Below are 6,000 nucleotides of genomic sequence, written 5' to 3' on the forward strand. Positions count from 1 at the left end.
AGAATTGAAGAACCTTAGAGAGATTTCAATTAATACAATGCGTCATTCAGCTTTGGTATGCCCCCCGCAGTGTCCCCACCTCCCGCCCCTCCCTCACGGCACAAGAAGAGGCTCCGCCACCAGATGCCACGGCGAGCCAGCAGTGGAAGAAGCCCCGCCACTAGGGGCTGCAGCAAGAGGGGAGCAGGTGTGGAGCGGGGAATACTCCCGCCTGCATTTCCCCCATGGATGGTACCGGGAACGGAGGTTTCCCCCCGGTAACTACAGAAGGTAAGGCGGTGAGGGGGTCGCGGAAGAATGCTTCGGCGTACCCGTGGCCTCTTTCGTAAAACCGCGGTGGAGGACACCCGCAGGGATTTTAGCCGGTAGGAGTCCGGCATAACCTCCTCTCCCTCCCTGGGGAGAGGAGGTATCCATGAGGATTTCCCCTGCGCAACAAAAAAAAATACAATGCGTCATGACAAGATAGTTGATTTTTCAGCACAAAAGGCCATAAATTGGCACTTCATTCCTCCGCATGCCCCGCACTTCGGCGGCTTATGGGAAGCCGCCGTTAAGGCTATGAAGTTTCACTTGAAAAGAGTAGCAGGAACAGCGAGTTTAATGCATGATGAGTTACAAACGATTTTGATTCAAATTGAAGCAGTGCTAAATTCCCGTCCTATGATTCCTCTGTCTAGCGATCCTAACGATCATACCTACCTAAGTCCTCATTTTTTGATCGGAGACACTTTTACCGCTCCTACTGAATCTACCCTATTAAATGCAAAGGAGAGTCATCTTTCTCGATGGCAAAGAGTCGAGCAAATCAAACATTTCTGGAAAAAATGGCATTCTGATTATCTCAACCAGATGCAACAGCGTACTAAATGGAAAACCAACGCTCCATCCCTGAAGCCTGGTGACCTAGTCATCTTGCGAGAAGACAACATCCCTCCATTGTGCTGGCCAATGGCACGCGTGGAAGCGGTACATCCTGGAGCGGATGGAGTAGTTCGTACTGCCACAGTCAAGAACACGAAGGAAACCTATAAGAGAGCTGCATCAAAGCTATGCCCTTTATTATTAGAGACTAATAATTCTGATGAAAATTGATTTATTATTTTGTTAGAAAATACATTTTATTCGTTTCATTAATTTCAAACCTAGCCAATGATTGTCAACAATACCAGCTATTTATTTATTTACGTGCTCATTTATTACATTAAAAATAATATATTTTCAAGACGGCCGGCATATTCGATATTTTGTTCTTTCTTTTATATCTTTAGCGTTTGCGTTCAATGTTTATCATTTTTGTAGTTTAGTATATTATGTACAGTCCACCTCTCTGAGTTAAATTCGCTATAATAGTACTCCTCAGTATGGTTTAAACGCCCTCCATGTCATATTGTGTTAATTGTCGCTAAAACACAGTTTACGTATCGACAACTAGAGGGCGCCTCTTTTTCTTCTCGAGCCCCCTCTATACTGTGTCGTTAGGTTAGGCATGGCCCATGGTCAGTAATACGCATCGACAATCGCTTGTATAAAAATTGTTAAAAAAGCAATAAAAAGTAGACCCTGGCTCTCAAGTACAAGAGTTATTTCAACATCCCAGACGGAACATCCATCTTACCACAATATATCCCTCCCAGCTCTCAATTAGTTTTGAAGAGGGGGGATTCAGTGCGGTACCCCTCACTATCGCAACCAAGCCACCAATGGACCCAATTTGGATTGTTAGCGGGGACATTGTGCGGCTATGATTGCCAAGCCAACACCACGCTCCGCCAGACAGAAAAGATCCTGCGCCTGACGGGCGTTCAAGTTAACTTGGAGAAGTTTCATAGTCATTTAGGTTTGACTACGAAGCTCTTCCGGCTCGACTTCCATTTTGCCGTCTTCTTCGCTGATAATAGCAGGGGAGGTGGCATCTGAGGACTCTCCGATCCTCGATGTTTTTGGCCTCTATGGTCGAGGGATCTCCATCTGTTCCTTGCTACTGCAAGGAAGGGGGAGGGGCTCTCCGCCTGGCTACTCTCACTAGGGGGGGAGTTTGCCGACTGACTGAGCTGTTTGTCAGCCTTCTTGCTCTTCTTCCTCGCAGGGGGATGCACAACCTGGAACCCGCGCGGTGATTTGCGGGGCGCTCCAGGTCGGCACATACTGGACATTTCGCGAGGGCCCTACAGTCTCTGGCAGCATGTTCTGATTCTTCACATTGGTAGCAGCATTTGTTGCGATCCGGACCATTGCCACATTGAGCCCTGATATGCCCCTTTTCCAAACATCGGAAGCATTGAAGAGGTCTCCTCTCCAATGCTTCCACTCGGGCGTTTCGTGATTCACCCGACTCTGATCTTCTTGGCTGCAACCAACTTGTTGCAGTCACCGGACATCACACCCATATGGTGCCAAGTCCCCTGCCAGAGGATCTCATGTCCCCGGCCTTAATATCCTCCAGGGAACATCCTCCGACAGAGGCAACGACCACGTCCGCATTGACAACTAAGTCGTCCAAGTCTCCAATGTGGACTTCGAACATTTGGGTGGGACGGGTGATTCTGACACCCTCTTTATCCCCCAAAACCTTGCATAGGCGTTCCGCCAGGGCGTCTGCCTTACGCCCGTTGTCTGGATCCCCAATTTCGAAGATCTGGGCCCCGGTTACGGCGCGCCTGGCGCCCATACTTTCGATCTCCAGACTGGCTAAATCGATCTTCTCGATGGCCAGTCTGAGATTGTCCTTATATCAGCCAGGTGGGCAGGTTATGTTAGGTTGCGACCGGACCAAGTATGTAAACGCCTATAAAGGGTGTCAAACTCACCGGAACGCAGGTTGCGACGAGTTCCGCTTACGGTCGCCAGTTGTTTTCGCCTTTACAAACAACAAGGAATAGGATTGCGATCCTCCGGGGGCAGTCGTCCTTCCAGCAGGAGGCCCTTTCCGCTCACGCCGGTCCACGTAGAAGTCCCTCGGGAATCTCCTTGTCGTGGTTCACAGGTCCCTCTCGTCCTCAGACAGCTTCCGATCGACACTCTGGGATCACTAGGGTCAACTCTGGTACGCCGGGAAAATTACGGAGAGGAGAACAGGATTGTTCGCGCACAAACACAACACAGAATTTAATGGTTATAAATTCTTTTAATGATGATGCGTAATACAACGATTTTATTATGAGCTACTTTAACCTTAAAGCAAACACACGGCTCTCACACGCGTTCGTATCTACGCGTCGATTAATTTCTCGCGGATAATGCGAACGGATTATATATCACGACTAACTGCTTACGATCTTTTCGCTTTCAGATTCCGTCGCGCAATGAGTTCTCGAGTCCTCGCGTCCTCGCCTCTTATACTCTCGGTCTGCCGTATGCGCCCCACCATCGGCCGTCCGGCCAATCGTCGCGACGCTCCCGCCGCGACGCCTCCAGCCAATGGGATCATTCTCCGGGCTGGCGCGCGCTTGATCACATCGCTCTCCGACTTCTATTTTTAGGATGTCGTTTTTCGCTCTTAATTTTATGCCGTGTAGATATTCCGCTCTTTCTACGCGTAATTCAATCATGCTTGCGCTTGCCGCGATCAAACTTCGCGTTTTCGATCTAGGGTACGATCATCATGCTCTTGTACATTCCGCTGTTATATGCAATCATATCGTTTTGCTACATATCGCATCATTTCAACATTTAATGATTTCTTCCTATTATTAATGATTATACATATGAAAAATAAATCTCACTGCAACTCTTATTCATATAATAATACTAAATTATTTTTCGTCTTATTATGTTACAACGACTAAGTGAACATATATAATGGAATGTTTACACGTAGCCTAGTAGTCTATCTTATATTCTAATTTTCTGAAATATGTTATTTATAATATTAATAGTATATACAGGGCGATTCCGAAAAACGATCCGTCTATAAAATGACGTATCAATGACCGATTTTCGATCATTGATAATAAATAGTTAAAAATAAATAGGTGAAATAGATAAATAAATAAATAAATAGATAAAATAGTTAAATAAATATTTAATATTAATATTTTACATGATAATAGTAAAAGTAATAAATATTTTAAAAACACTTATTTAATCTAATTAATTTTTAAATAGATATCATACGATGTATGGATATCACACACATTCATGATAGTAATAATATTAATATGTTAAATGTTTATTATGTTTACCGCATTCTTCAATCGAACACATGATCGCGTTCGATAACGCCAGTAGTACCTTAACCTACCGCAACCTACCATGACAAAAAACTGCTTGCAGTCGCCGAGTAATTATCGTCGCATTGTCGCGTCGTCGCGTCGTGTAGTAACGTGTCCGCGCGTGTTTCTTTCATCGAGTGATTTTTAATCGCCAACAGTTATTATTCGACAGTGATTAATAGTGATTAGTGATAGAGTCATTAGCAAATTTCTCGTCTCATCGAGTGAGTAAATAAATGTGATTACGTTAAAGTTTATAAAAGAATACAGTTCATGAAAGAAGAAAAACTTTCAGTTAATAATTTAGTGTGGATTTCTTGTCTTTTGCAACGTGATATCTACGTTAAATTTGAGAACGTACGATCTATCGGAAAATTCATTTCTCCTTCAAGCAATTACAGCAATACATCAAAAGTCATCGAACAAGGTAATGATAACTATTTTTTGACGTTATGTGAAAACAGATCTCGGGAAGTCAGAGGGACAGTGTGTCAAAGGAAATTCGTGAAAAGAGAGGGGTTTTTAGTGGGTAGGGAGTACCGAGTTGGTAATTCGACTTGGTACTCGAGTCCCACATAACTCACTGGATCGACCGGTGAGTATGCATAAAATGCACTTTCCCCTCTCTCGTAAAAAAAAAAAAAAAAAAAATTACAGGTGAGTGAGCGAATGAGAGAGAGAGAGAGAGAGAGAGAGACAGACAGACAGACAGACAGAGAGAGAATGTATGTGTTCGCATGTGTGTCTGTATGTGTATAGCGACCAGCTGATCGCAGCAGGCGCCCCGCGTAAGCACCCGCGTCTGACAGTGAATCGCGCCACCCTTGCCTGCCTCTTGTATTCGACCCGTCATACGTTAACTACTTCCTTTAATAATTCAAAAACTACGCTTCAAATTAAATTTTGGTAAAGGAAGAATTGTCTTAGAATGGTGTCAGGAATACGTCATTTTATAGACGGATCGTTTTTCGGGATCGCCCTGTATATATAATATTCAGTCTAGCCGAAAAATTAGTATCGTATCAAACAAAATACAGAGAACGGCATTAGTCTCATAACAGATAAAAAAACTTAAAACTTGAGTATAACTATAAAATCAATTGTTTTTCGTAATCATTGCTTACTATGATTAAAAAAATGATTTTAGCTAAAATAAATTACATTCCAAGCCTTCTCGTGAGTAAATAATTCCATAAAATAAACTGAGTCTAAGTGATACGCTATTATATAACATTTATTTGTCCCGCGTCTATATACCGCGTTAACAAACATGTTTAGTATGGGTTTTTCGCCGTTAATTTCTTAATAATCTACTATACAAGATCTTAATTATTATCTGGGTAATCGTGTATCGCTTCGTCGTACGCATTCCAAACATGCAATAACATGCAGCGGCAATTCTAACCTTTCGCTCGGGAGAGTCGCGGTTCCTCCGCCCGTAATGACTGACTGGCGGCTGTTGTCACTCGGAACCGCTTTCTTTACGTCCACCATACGCAGTCCAATCGGTCCGCGTACTGTATCACGTCTCTGGCTAATTTCTGCTCGAACGACAATTATTCGGCCGCTTTATTTCTCGGTGAAATTGAGTTCTCTATATTGGCATGCATGTGTCGCGTCCCCCTGTCTGCAATCCACTGGTTACCCGGATCCTATATCTATCTATCTTAAATTAAGCCTTAATCTAATCAAACTATTTACACAAAGTCTTTTCAGGGTGATTTTGCTGTGCTGGTCGATGGTCTCGGCTCCGTCGCTTCGCTCACCGGGTCCTCGGCCGCACGTG

This window comes from Camponotus vicinus, unplaced genomic scaffold (assembly GCF_025532165.1).
Source record: "Camponotus vicinus isolate PSW18456_S1 unplaced genomic scaffold, iyCamVici1.0 SCAF_5, whole genome shotgun sequence".
Classification (NCBI taxonomy): Eukaryota; Metazoa; Arthropoda; class Insecta; order Hymenoptera; family Formicidae; genus Camponotus; species Camponotus vicinus.